This window comes from Bos grunniens, chromosome 6 (genome assembly GCF_055505025.1).
Source record: "Bos grunniens cultivar Pamir isolate PY7600 chromosome 6, Bosgru_T2T1.0, whole genome shotgun sequence".
Taxonomy (NCBI): Eukaryota; Metazoa; Chordata; class Mammalia; order Artiodactyla; family Bovidae; genus Bos; species Bos grunniens.
This window is the reverse complement of record NC_141170.1, coordinates 108,812,379-108,827,526: the sequence shown is the minus strand read 5'-3', so window position 1 is coordinate 108,827,526 and position 15,148 is coordinate 108,812,379. Positions and strand designations below refer to the sequence as shown.

The window sequence follows — 15,148 nt, the reverse complement described above, 5'->3', positions numbered from 1 at the left end:
TTCCAGGCAAGAGTACTGGAGTGGGCTGCCATTGCCTTCTCCGATCTACAGTTTAGATGATTCACATTAATCAGTGATTAAATACACTGGTTTATTACTTAACCTGCCCCAATGTTTTTGAATACAACATTTATTAATGCTCTAAATGCAATGACATATGCAATATTCAGAAGGTAAGTCATGGTGTGGATATCTTATTCACACTTTGTCAAAATAGTCTAGAGTACACTGTCTACTTTGTATGACTGCCAGTTTGAAGTTTCAAAATATTTAGACAATGTAACAAAAGTTTGGGTATGATCCTTGGTTAAATAAGTGATATAAGAGGTTGAAATTGTCTTTATATATACCTCTGTATCACTGCTGATTTGTAAATTTACCAAAAGACGAAAGGCAGACTTTTTATAAATATCATTAAAAAATAAACTGGTTTTCCTCTGGGAATTTGAGGACTCTGTATTATTAGACACAGTAATTATTATTTAAAGGAAATTTGAATGTTTTTTACATACAGATAATAGTTCCTCTGATTAAAGCATCATACTTCCCAGATTCATTTAAAGTCACAGAATACACCATATCTACTCTCATACCTTTTATCCAAATATAATCAAATGCATTAAAAAATATGATGGTATTTATAACCTACTTAGATTTATTCTTTGTGAGTAAAGTTTTTTTAAAAAATCCTTATGGCAGACTGAAACAATATATACAATATTTTGCAATTGAAGAGACAGAATCTAATTTTTACGTCTTGAATTTGGTTTTGGTCTTCGTCTTATGTCTTGTTTTGCCTCATGATCATTAGCAATTATGATGCTAGCAGAGATATGACAGCTGCTTGTGCTTAGGGGCTTGATCTTTACCCTATTTCACTTCCTTCTACTACCATGTGAATATATCAGGTGTGTCCTGTTTGAGGATGATAAATTCTGTATAGACAGATCTAAGCAACCCCAACTGTCAGAGATAAGGTCCCAGATATAAAGGTGAGGCTATTTTAGACCATCCAGACACTGTTGAGCTATTGCCTTATCACATCTATCAGCCAACCTGGCTCAGTCCAAAAATGATACGCAGTGGAGCTTAGCCTATAACCCTGCCCAATTGCTGAATGCAACCTGTGGCCTTACCCAGGGAGAAAACCCAGAGAGCAACCATACCTGATCACGAGTATCTGGCCCCACTCAACTATGGCAAATAATTGCAGGCCACTTTCAACTAGAGATCCCAGCAAGCACCTTGCTGAATAGTGGAGGATAGCCAGTAGCCCACCTGATTATGAAGCCTAACCTATGGCCTTGTCCAGCTTCAGGGTAAAGCATGTGGCCCAAACAGATTGCAGACCAGGACCTGAAGCCCAGTGCATGAGTCAGGGAATCAAGCAATGCCTACTCATGGATACTACCAGTTAACCTGTGCAGTAGCTCAAGGTGAGGTGACAGGTGAGTGTCTTTCCCTACCAATGTGTACCTGTAAAGTCTGAAAGATGACACTGTAATGGAGCAGGGCCCTATGTGGCTTTCCAGAACAGACATCCCCCCTCCCTGTCCCTGCTCATGTCCTTCACCGGTCTTTTGTCTGTAGAAAAACTTTTGCCAAAGAATAAATTTAATCAAAGAAATGAGAAAATGCAGAAACAAAGGAAAATAATCAAATGACAAAATACTAATAGTTTAGTGATTAAACAAAGTCATGGACCTTAAATTTCTCTGCAAGGGCTGAACACATGTATACCTGTGGCGGATTCATTTTGATATTTGGCAAAACTAATACAATTATGTAAAGTTTAAAAATAAAATAAAATAAAAAAAAATATTCTGAGCCATATCCCTTGAGTGGTTTGACAGATACTGAAACCCCCACCAGGTGGAAGAAGACCAGACTGTGACCATGATGTAATCTGCTGAATCTTGTACAACTGGCCTCAAGGAAATGGGAACAAACTGACTCTGGGATTGAAGATTAACTATACCTGAAACAATCAAGATTACACTGATCAGACCACTGTATGACCAAGTTCATTTTCAGAGCTGACTGTGCTGCTCTGCATATAGAACCCTCCCTCTGTCTATAAACAACTGAAATTCCCCTTTAAAAGCTCTTACCTCCTGATAAACAGTGGGAGTTAGTTCTTTGGGAATGAGTCCCTCTTATTTCCAATATTGCCAGCTTCCACAATAAAGCTCTTTTCTTTTATCCAAAATTAGTCTCTCAGTATTGGATTCTTAAGTGACAAGCTGGTAAACTTGAGTTTGGTAACAACACTGCTTACACAAATATACTACTAATTTAAGGAATTAGTATTCTAAAGAATCAGATAAACATGACACCAAGGGAAACTTGGTGTTTCCAAGTTTCAATAATAAAACTTCAATAATTAACCCTACAGAAATGGAGATTTATGAACTTTCTGACAAAATACTCAGAATGATCTTATTAAAGAAGATCAATGAGCCACAATAACAAAGAAATTTAATAAATAACAGAGAAAATTAATAAAGCAGTGCATGAACAAAATGAGAAGTTAAAAAAGAAACAGAAGCCATTGAAACAAAAATTACAGAGCTGACTAATGTGAATAAATAATCAATAGAGAACTTCAACAGTGGTCATGGCCAAGCAGAATAAAGAATCGTGAAACTAAAAGACAAATTATTTGAAATTATCCAGTCACAGAAGCAACAAAGGAGAAGAATTAAAAAGCCTTCAGGATTATGGGACCTCACTAGTGAAACAATATATATCTATGGGAATCCCAGAAAGAAAAGTAAATAAAGAAAAGCTCAGAGAGTCTAATTAAAGGAGTAGTGATTGAAAATCTACCAATCTTGAGGAAAGAAACTAACATCCAGATTAACAAAGTTTAAAGGCAGCCAAATGGATTGAGGGCTTCCCTGGTGGCTCAGACAGTAAAGAATCTGCCTGCAATGCAGGAGACCTGCGTTCGACCCCTGAGTTGGGAAGATCTCCTGGAGGAGGGCATGGCAATCCACTCCAGTATGCTTGCCTAGAGAATCCCCACGGACAGAGGAGCCTGGCGGGATTGAACCTAAAAACGACTAGACTGGAACATTATTAAATGTAAGACCTAAAGCCATAAAATTTCTAGAATAAAACAACTCCTTGACATTGGTCTTGGTCACAATTTTCACATAGAACAGCAAACATGAAAACATAAACAACAAAAAACATTTGGGACTACATCAAACTAAACGTCTGCACAATAAGAGATATGATCAACAAAATGAAAATGTAACATATGGAATGTGAGAAAATGTTCACAAAGCACATATCTGACAAGACATTAATACTCAAAATATATAAAGAAACCTATACAACTCAATAAGCAAACAACTACCACCACCAACACACACATAGAATAATTTTATTTAAAAAGGCCTGAATAGACATTTTTCAAAGATATTCAAATGATCAAATTTTATTGTTGATCTAATATTTTGAAATAGTTTTGGCAAATATACTTTTAGGTTACCATTACATTTTATTAAAGCAATTTTAATAGTCATTTAGTCATACATTTCTAAAATAAGTTTTTGTGAATATTCTTGAATTTTTCCAGAACAGACATAATGCTCTATTACCAAGAAAAAAACAAATAAAACAAACTAGCAGTGTCATAGTGAAAAAGCTGATCCTAAAATTTTGGTTAAAGCATATGAAAGGATGTTTACAATCATTAATCGTTAGGAAAATGTAAATCAAAACCCTAATGAGATACTAGTTCACACCTTCTAACTTGGCTATGGGCTTCCCTGATGGCTCAGAGGGTAACTTGGCTATAATTTTAAAATAAATAAATTTAGAAGAGTTGAAGAAGATACAGACAGATTGGAAATTTTTTCACATCACTGATTGGAATGTAAAATGGTTTTCAGTTGCTGTGGAAATTTTACTAGTTCCTCAAAAAGTTAAATACAGCCTAAATGCTGCTGCTGCTGCTGCTGCTGCTGCTAAGTCGCTTGAGTCGTGTCCAACTCTGTGCGACCCCATGGACTGCAGCCCATCAGGCTCCCCCGTCCCTGGGATTCTCCAGGCAAGAACACTGGAGTGGGTTGCCATTTCCTTCTCCAACAGCCTAAATATGGGTTAGCAATTCCACTTCTGTATACATGCCCCAAAAAATTGAAAACGGGAACTTAATATTTACTTGCATATGTTATGTCCATAATAGCACTATTCCTAACCTACAAAAAAATAGGAACAATCTACATGTCCATCAACTAATGGATAAACAAAATGTGGTTTATACATTCAATATTATTCAGCCAATTAAAGAAATGAAGTAGGGATACATACTATAAAGAAAACACACCTTGAAAACATGCTAAATGAAAGCAGTCATGCACAGAAAATCACTTAATTATGATTCTCTTTATATGAAGCATCCATGATAGGTAAATTCATGGAGACAGACAGCAAAATGGTGTTTGCTAGGGACTGTGTGGAGAGGAGGGAGATTGAGGACTAATTGTTTAAATGTCTCCAGAGGTAATGAAAATGTTTTTGAAAGTAAATAGAGGTGATGATGGTTGCACACCTTGAATATAAGCACACACTTTAAAATGGTGAATTTAGTATTTTGTGAATTTTACTTCAATTAAGCCTTGGTTAGAAAAACATATATATACAAATAGTCAGTTGCCAAATATTTCCTCCCAAATTGGTCTGAAAACATGACTCTTCACAATGACTCATGCACTATTCTAGTGTATAATACAAGGTTATATTTTCAATTGACAGAGATTTTGGTTTATTTTAATGGTTTGTCAATTTTTTTTGTTTTTACCACATGAAGGATCAGAGTTGTTGAATATGGTAATGCTGTGGATTTTTAAGATTTGCTTCTTTAAAGCTTTGAGGATAACTTATACATTATCTGAAATAGTGCTATATTATCCTACCATATATTTTAATATAACTTTAAATATTTGAATATTTGGTAAATTGACCTTAATAATTGTCAGTGAGATGAAATATATGCTATTACTTTAAAAATATACATAATATTTTCATCTTTAAAGTAACTTTAAAAAACCTTTAGCCTATAGTATTTAATCTTAAAATTTGCTACATGTATTCTTAACTTTTTAACTTTCAGATTCAATTACTTTTATATAGCCATTGACTCTTACTTCAAGGTGATTTTGATGTTTCACCTCACTTATTTAAGAAAGTTCCTGGATAAAATGCAAGCTTTGTACTTTAAATGGATTTGCCTTTGGTTATCTAATAAGATATCTGTGCCTTGATGACTTTGGTATTTCAAGGTCCAAAATGCAAGGCTTATTTTTTAAGAACTACATTCTATGCAATACTATTTCAATGGTTAGTTCCTGCTTTTATTCTGCCTCATACACAAAATTACTATCCTTAGGTTCAAAATGGTAACTGTATGAATGTACCAAATGGATCCTCTCTCAATTTTCCACCAAATTATCCATGAAACCACAGAGCACAATGATTCTGGAACTGAATAGTCAAATGAATTTTTTTTTCCTCTCACCTCTGGAATTTGAGCCATGGACAAAATTCTATTAATTTTTACGTCAATTGATATGGTGAAGAGTATATTAGGACAGGGAAAGTTAGATTTTCCCATGATGATGGGCATGTCATGGATTCCTACCCTCATCTGGGAAATAAAAATAATTAAAAAAAATCACCAACCCCACTCATAGAACACAAAGATCAGAAGAGGTTAACTAGTATATCCTTTCTAGAACTCAACTGAATATATATATATATATATATATATATATATATATAATCTTTTTGAAAGCTTAAAAGCTTAAAGTACAAATGAGCAAAAGACAGGTATTAGTCATAAGGACCTTTCAACAGAGTCTGTTTCTATCCCATATGACATGAAATGGCCCATTTTGTTTTTCTTGGGGTTTAACAATAGTTCTCTAAGAAAGAATGAATATGAATATGCACATATGTGTAACTAAATCACTTTGAAACTAATACAACATTGTAAATCAACTATACTCCAATAAAATAAGAGTCTACAAAGATCACATTAACATAAAAATGTTTATGAGGTTAAATGAACAAGCAGGCTGCAAGCTTATACAGAATAATTTAAATTATACAAAAACAATGTCTCTCAAAGTTAATATCAAATAGACCACCAGTCACAAAGACATTTGTAGGATAAACGTTCATAGGAAAATTCTAATGACCAGACACTCAGGATGACCTAGAAAGAACTGACTCCATAAATATTTCTATGTGTGCAAATTGACAAATACTTTCTAATGCAATAAACTTAAGCTATTTTTAGAATATCTTTAGTTACATTTTCTGTTTAAAGATTATACTATACAAAATATCTCACCAATTATTGTTTAGTTTCAGAGTAGCTAAAAATGATAATAAATGGGTAATAAACCCATTTTAGATGATTTTTTAAAATTTTATTTTATTTTTAAACTTTACAAATTGTATTAGTTTTGCCAAATATCAAAATGAGTCCGCCACAGGTATACATGTGTTCCCCATCCTGAACCCTCCTCCCTCCTCCCTCCCCATACCATCCCTCTGGGTCGTCCCAGTGCACTAGCCCCAAGCATCCAGTATCGTGCATCGAACCTGGACTGGCAACTCGTTTCATACATGATATTATACATGTTTCAATGCCATTTCCCCAAATCTTCCCACCCTCTCCCTCTCCAACAGAGTCCATAAAATTGTTCTATACATCAGTGTCTCTTTTGCTGTCTCGTACATAGGGTTATTATTACCATCTTTCTAAATTCCATATATATGCGTTAGTATACTGTATTGGTGTTTTTCTTTCTGGCTTACTTCACTCTGTATAATAGGCTCCAGTTTCATCCACCTCATTAGAACTGATTCAAATGTATTCTTTTTAATGGCTGAGTAATACTCCATTGTGTATATGTACCACCGCTTTCTTAGCCATTCATCTGCTGATGGACATCTAGGTTGCTTCCATGTCCTAGTTATTATAAACAGTGCTGCGATGAACATTGGGGTACACGTGTCTCTTTCCCTTCTGGTTTCCTCAGTGTGTATGCCCAGCAGAGGGATTGCTGGATCAAAAGGCAGTTCTATTTCCAGTTTTTTAAGGAATCTCCACACTGTTCTCCATAGTGGCTGTACTAGTTTGCATTCCCACCAACAGATGATAGTTTTTAATAAAAAAATCATAATTGTGCCAAGCTTTTAACATTTTTGCTTTATACAGGAACCTTGTAGGCTACAGTCCACGAGGTTGCAAAGAGTCGGACATGACTGAGCGACTTCACTTCTTCACTTCTTATGCTTATCTACAGTAAGGTGCATTGGTCTTCAGATTTTCAGATTTCATAGATAAGAAAAATTTTTAAATAAATGAGGGAGGAAATGGAGAGTATGGCCAGGGTATAGCAATGTTTTATGTTTTCAAATGAATGTATTATAATAACAATAAGCACAATTCCCTCGCAGCTCAGCTGGTAAAGAATCCGCCTGCAATCAGGGAGACCTGGGTTCAATCCCTAGGTCTGAAAGATCCCCTGGAGAAGGGAAAGGCTACCCATTCCAGTATTCTGGCCTGGAGAATTCCATGGACTGTATAGTCCATGGGGTTGCGGAGTCGGATATGACTGACTTTCACTTTCACTACTATCACTACTCTTTAAATAAGAAAAATTATTTTAATAAACAAAAAGGTATGAAGAACATAAGTTCATAAGGACCTTTAAATATAAGATGTCCTTATTTTTAAAATTAAAATTCTTAATAATTCTTAAAATTAAACTTAGTTTCACACACACTCAAAATCATACAACTCAGTAAAAACAGCAAAAATCAACCCCATTAAAAAAAAATTGGCAGAGGAACTTAATAGACATTTTTTCAAGGAAGGTATACATATGGCCATGGGAACATAAGGACATATTCAATATCACTAATCATCAGGGAAGTACAATGAGATATCACTTCATACCTGTAAGAGCATATATCATAGAGAACAAGCGATAACAAATTTTGGCAAAGATGTGAAGAAAAGGGTACCCTTTAGCACAGTTGGGATTATAAACTGGTTCAGCCACTAAAGAGAAGTGAAGTTCCTCAAAAATAGAACTAACATAAAATAGAACTAACATAATCTAATAACCTCCCTTGTGGGTATATATCTAAAGGAAATAAACACAAGTTACTGAAAAGATATATGTATCTCAAGTTTATTGTAGCATTATTCACAGGAACCAAAGTAAGTAAACAATCTATTCATAAATGATGAATGGATAAAGAAGATGGGACCATATATATTTAGTGAAATACTAATCAGCCATGAGGAAAAAGGAGATTGTGTCATTTGTGACAACAGGGACAGGCCTTGATGACATTGGCCTAAGTGAGATAAGTTAGACAGAGAAAGACAAATACTGTATGATGTCTTGTATGTGGGAATATTTTATAAAATGAACTTGAAAAAACAGAGTGAAATGATGGTTACCAGGGCCTAGAGGGTAGGGGAATGGAAGAGATGTTTAAGGGTACATGCTAATAACTACCAGATAAATAAGTCCTAGAGATCTAATACACAGTGTAGTTATTATAGACAATAAAAGTGTATTATAAACATTAAGCTTACTAGAAGGCTAGAGCTTAAATGTTCCCATCACTAGAAGAGATCATAATTATGTTACATGATAGAGGTGCTAGCTAATGCTCAATGGCTGCCATATTGCAATATTAATGTACGAAATTACTATTTTATATACCTTAACACTTAATATATATACAGTACTACCTGTCAATTATGTCTCAAAACAAATTGTTTAGTTAAAAAATTTATGGAGAGGGGAGCAAAGGGAATTCAGTCAGCTGAACCAAAGAGACACATGCTATACTATACTTGCCAAAAATAAAAACCAACCAATATATATGTATTATACATATGTAAAATTTTATTCCTCTGTATATTTGTATATATAATTTTCCACTGGTTATTTTGAAATTAAATTTAAATCATGTATATATACACATGTATCAATTTAAAGTAATCAAAACATTGTGCAAGTAGTTAACATTACTGTGATTATTAATTTTCATAACAATATTTACCTCAATATTTTAATAACTATACTATCCATAAAACAGATTAAGTATGGTATTGGAATACACATAGTTTAGTGTAAAATTTGTAGTATAATGAAAAATATTTTGTGAAAGAAACTGACTGAAGACTAAGAATAGTGTTTTGAATTGTCAAATAACTGAAAATTACTCCTTCCTTGCTGGTAGTGAGGATTATTATTCCAAGTGTATAAACTGTTTCAATTTTAAATTATTCATTTCACTGTTCTTTAATATCTTTGAAGAGTCATAATCATTCAGGAATACTTTCAGAAGTAACATTAACTGGATAAAATTTTCAACTATTTCTTTTCTTCAAGCATAGAGTATAATATCTATGTCAAAAAATAATTGATTAATTGAGATTATATTATTCTGCATATGAAATACATGAATGGTAATGAATATATTCAAAAGATTGAAGTAGTATAGTTATTTTGTGGACTCATGGAAGAAGAGTATGAAAGAATAAAGAGTAATGCGCAAATTAACACTTTCAGCCCTCAAAATGGTAATTTGAAATAGACCAGGAAAGAATAATTGTCCTTTCTAAACATATCATTTTGATATGATGAAAGCACAGTGATAGTCAAGATTATATTTACCATAATAATAGGATGTTTGAGTCTTCCTTTAAGAAATGTATTATTTTTGTACCAAAGGAAGAACAGCTTTAACTTACACTATTGTGTAGTCTCTGCTGAGTTTTCTTATATTCCATCCGAAGAATTTTCCACATGAGACTCCATTAGTGGAAACATTGTTAATTTTATTTACAACTATTTCTACTTACTTTAAAAGGTATTTTAGAAGAAAAAAAGTCTTAAACAAAGGCTATAATCAATTTCCCAGATAAATATCTGTGACACAGTCTTATTCTAGCTGGAGGGTTTAAATATATAGTACCACCTTTAATAATATGTGTTGCAAAGTGGGATTTTTTTCGGGGGAAATATTTCATGGGACCATACCAAGTGCTTTCTAACTTCCAAAATGATTTCATGGGGAATATTCAGTTCAGTTAAGTTCAGTCGCTCCGTCGTGTCCGACTCTTTGCGACCCCATGAATCTCAGCACACCAGGCCTCCCTGTCCATCACCAACTCCCGGGGGTTCACTCAGACTCACGTCCATCGAGTCAGTGATGCCATCCAGCCATCTCATCCTCTGTCGTCCCCTTCTCCTCCTGCCCCAAATCCCTCCCAGCAGCAGAGTCTGTTCCAATGAGTCAACCCTTTGCATGAGGTGGCCAAAGTACTGGAGTTTCAGCTTTAGCATCATTCCTTCCAAAGAAATCCCAGGGCTGATCTCCTTCAGAATGGACTGGTTGGATCTCCTTGCAGTCCAAGGGACTCTCAAGAGTCTTCTCCAACACCACAGTTCAAAAGCATCAGTTCTTCGGCACTCAGCCTTCTTCACAGTCCAACTCTCACATCCATACATGACCACAGGAAAAACCATAGCCTTGACTAGACAGACCTTTGTTGGCAAAGTAATGTCTCTGCTTTTGAATATGCTATCTAGGTTGGTCATAATTTTCCTTCCAAGGAGTAAGCGTCTTTTACTTATTGAGGAATATTAAAGACTCTCTATTTCAACTCAGGCATGAGATATATTTCAATTTATTATTATTTTATGTTGTTACTGATTTATTAAAGACAATACATTTATCCTATGATACTGGTAACATTCAGTTCAGTTCAGTTGCTCAGTTGTGTCCGACTCTTGACAACCCCATGCACTGCGGCATGGCAGGCTTTCCTGTCCATCACCAACTCCCGGAGCTTGCTCAAACTCATGTCCATTGAGTTGGTGATTATAAGGTGAAAAAAAAATCTAACTTCACTCATATGTGCATTAAATATAAAAACAAATATTAAAAAATTAAAATTGAAAAACTTGATGTTACTGTATCATTATTTTAAAATATTTAAATTATCTGTGATCTCTTTCTCCTAAAAAAAAAGCACAAGTACATAACATTTATCAATGTTAAGCTATAATGATCCCTAAACTAAATGAGTCATTTGAAGACTTTAATGTCCATTTTCATTCTTTTGTGATTACATATAGAATTGTTTTTAACATCCTGACTTCAATATATACATTTTCTAGTGAATGCTGTATGCTTAATTTTAAATTCTAGCATAGTATGACTTTGTATTTTGACATTCAGTCATCTGCTATTGAAAAATTCTTGCTTGGTGATTATTTTACTGAGGATATGCCTCATGGATTTCCAGATTACTTTCAATGCAGTTATTCTTCATTTAATCATTTCAAATCTATTAAAGATATCAGCATAGTTCCTTAGATAATCATTAAAAGCATTTAAAGTTGCTCATTACTGCAATGTCTTCACATTGCTCTATCTAGACCTTTAAGCAACCATTATATTAAGTTTTGTCCATTAGATGGCTATGAAATATGCATCAAAGATATAGTTTATCTGCTCACCAGAGTCACAGAAATCCTTGCTTTAACTTTGATATTTCCTCTATTCACTTTGTACTACTTCCTGAACCATCTCTCTCTTATCAGTAACATTTCTCAGTTAATAATTAGAATAATAGGATATAAAAGACTTATAAAAGTACTTGAGTACTTTTAAAATAAGTCCAGATAAACAGTAAGTTTACTTTTCAAAAGACCTTTTCACTTGGCAAAAAACTTTACAGTGAGTTATTACTTTGTTTTTATCTAGAGTAAATGATAGTAAATTATATTTTTCTACTTTTAAAATTCTTCAATTATGTTCATAAAGGGTATTCTAACTCCTAGACTATTTCAGTCCCTTAATATATGGACAAACAGTTATTTTCAAGATAATTCAGAACAAAGTGCTTTTGTCCCCTACTGTTTTGTGCATATGGGCTGCACAAGTCAATCTTCCTGTCTCAGTTTTACTATATTTTGAACTGTCTTCTTCCTGACTATAAGTCCCTGACCTCTCTTTTTTCAAAGCATCTTCTTTAGAACTCTTGTAAATTATTTTTTCTGTTCCTTTGAGGTGTAAATCTTCTCCAGTTTTTACTGGAATGCAGGGAGTATCTTCCCCATGGACCTGGGGACTCCCTTGACATGCAATCCCACAGAGACTGGGCAATAAGGACACTGACTTCAAAAGGTGACAATCAGCAACACAAATGGCCTAATCATATTGACCAGCCTCCCCCTCAACACCTCCCGGTGTTTTCTCAGTAGCTCACAACAGCCCTTATAAATCTCACCTTCTCTTTCAGTAGAACTGAGTCCACTTTCTCTTCTCTATTGTAACACTCTTGAATAAAGCCTTCCTTGCCTGTTTAACTCTGTCCAGTGCACTATTTCTTTGATAGATCTAGACAAGATTTGTATTTATTCCTCAAAAAATGAGTATACAAGCCAATATTGAGACCACCTGATATGTGAGAGGGAAATAGCAACCTATTCCAGTATTCTAGCCTGGAGGGTGACAGTCCATGGGGTCACAAAGAGTCAGACATGACTAATCAACTGAGCATGCATGCTTATGTGACTCTAATAATAAATATAACACTAAAATTTATTGAGTGTTGATTACATGCAAGACATTACTTATATTAATCAAGAAAAATAATAAGAAACACAGGTATACATCTATAATAATTACCATAACTGAGAAATAAAATTCATATTCTATAGCAAGACATGAAAGAATTTTCAAATCGTCATTGTCCTTTGACCTTCCCTCTCTCCTGTACTGTATATTGTGTATCTACATTATATTTACATCAACCAAACCTCATCATTAGCAGAAATACCATAAAAAACAACATTCCCCTAGCAACAAAAAGACAACTTCTTAAAAGATAATATTCCTTCTTGATCTTGTATGGGGTCACATCTTACCACTTCGTACTTACAGGTCTGGACTGTGCAAACTATCTTCATCATGGAATGTACAGCCCTCTGTCTCAAAAATCTATGTAACTGTGCTTTGACCTCTAATGAGAGAAATAGTTCTCAGAGCTTTCAGAAAGGCTGCTCCTGAGATATAATCCTCAAGTTTACTTCAGTCAAGTTTTCCATTTCTTTCTTAAATTGACTGATTAATTTTTTAGTTGTTGACAAAACAGTTCTTTCTGATATAGAATGATAGGCAATGACATTAAAGAGTTCTTATAAATAATCTATTCTCATCTAATGCCATTATGGAATGTTCCCCTTAAGTAGCACAAAGCAAATAAACCAATACTTTTTAAATACTTGTATTTTCTTATAAATTGCTGTGTCTAACCAGAGTTCCAACTCTTCAAATGAGATGATAAAATGGAATTAACAGTAAGTGATGTGACATGGTAAATGACTAATGAGTAGGACACCGAAGCAGAGGCCATTTTTATGCCAATGTGAGGAAATGGGGTTCTCTCCTATAAATGCAGTCTTACTGGTCTGCAGAAGAGGATTCAGCTCTCCATTCTTTCCAATCATTTTCCTAGCTCACACATACTTTTATTGACTCATTTCTCCCATATCACCTGTCAGGCTTGGGCCCTAGCTGGTAACTCCCATATTTTTCTTCCAACACTCTCTTTAGTTTCTCACCATGAAAAATGTAATCCTGCTTTTATTTCAAAATATACCTTGAGTCAAGATAAATTTTTAAGATCTTTTTCTTAAAGACAGAAAGGCTTGAAATTTCCAGTATTCCAAAAAGCAAAATGAAAGACCAATTCTTATTTCCTCCCATCCAAATCAACAAAATGTAAGCAAACATAACATTCAGGCTTGCATATTAACCATATTTAAAATGACAGAAGCATTCATGTTACGCAACACATGTATTGCATGGTGAAAATTTTATGCTAAACAGAAGAAGCAATACTTCATAATAATGATCACGTTCCTTTGTTATTATACATATTTTTTTTTCATTTTTCTTTCTTCTCTTAAATTAGATTGATATGTACATCACTCCTAAGTACTCATGAAGTTAAATTCAGAAATGTTGACTAAACTGGACATTTAGATTTTTTTTTTTTAATTTCAAGGGTGTATTTCCACAATATTCACAGCATTTATTATTACTTCTTATGTAACTAGAGAAGGCAATGGCACCCCACTCCAGTACTCTTGCCTGGAAAATACCATGAACAGAGGAGCCTGGTGCACTACAGTCCATGGGGTCACCACTTTTGTTTAAAACATACAAGCTTATAATATAAATTTTACTTACATACCTTGGAAGATCCATGAGGGCCGGATTTGGTGCTGTTTCTGTTTCAATCATCCATGGAGCCTACAATAAAAAATCAAAAGGAAATCTGTGATCTACAAAACTGAGTAAGAATGGAAGTTTTGTGAGACAAAGTGTACACTGTCGAGCCTGTGGAGAAGCTGTAGTGCATTTGCTCCAATTAAGCCAGGGAAAATTAAAAGCACCTGGAGTTCAATCATGTTGCCATCACTTCTATGCTCCAACAAGTTTTTTTTTTTTTTGTCTTTTTTGGTGAGACTAGAGTTTAGAAAATATTATACTTATTAAATTATTTATGAATATCAGAAGGTGAAGCATATTCACTAAAATAATAGTAAGAATAAACATAGCTCTCAAACTAGTGCAGCAAAGAGAGGGAGGAAACAAAATCAAATTTGCAACAATAATGTGTAAGTAAAGAAAAAGGACAAAAACTTAACAAATTATAGATAATGAGAAAATAAGTCAAAAGGTGGCTAAAAAAAACACACCAAATATCAATAATACAAACCCACTCAAAAAGTAACAAAACATTCCATTTAAAAGATAGTGGATTTTCATTTTGGATGTCAAAATATCCATGTATAACGGATGCCTGGATTTCAAAAAGCACTGAAACTTAGGTCACACAATATAAAAACAATTTTTGTGCAAGTCAATCAATAACTAGACTTTTTATGGTAATCATTTTGCAAAATATACAACAATAATTAAGCTGTACACTTAAAACTAGTATAAAGTTATATATCAACTATATTTCAATAAAAATCACAACTCTAACCGAATTGGAAAGTGTATGAAAACGACTATT

General features: G+C 33.9%; 1 long non-coding RNA gene across 2 annotated transcripts in view; it reads right to left on the bottom strand.

Moving 5' to 3' along the window:
- Positions 1-15,148, bottom strand: part of LOC147371187 (uncharacterized) — a 197,906-nt gene that overhangs the window by 42,867 nt on the left and 139,891 nt on the right. The window contains exon 3 of one of the 2 annotated variants that reach the window (XR_015166281.1): positions 14,321-14,379. This is a non-coding gene — a long non-coding RNA (uncharacterized LOC147371187). Of the gene's footprint in view, positions 1-12,387; positions 14,380-15,148 lie in introns of those variants that run through there. The other variant, XR_015166280.1, reaches the window with a different exon arrangement.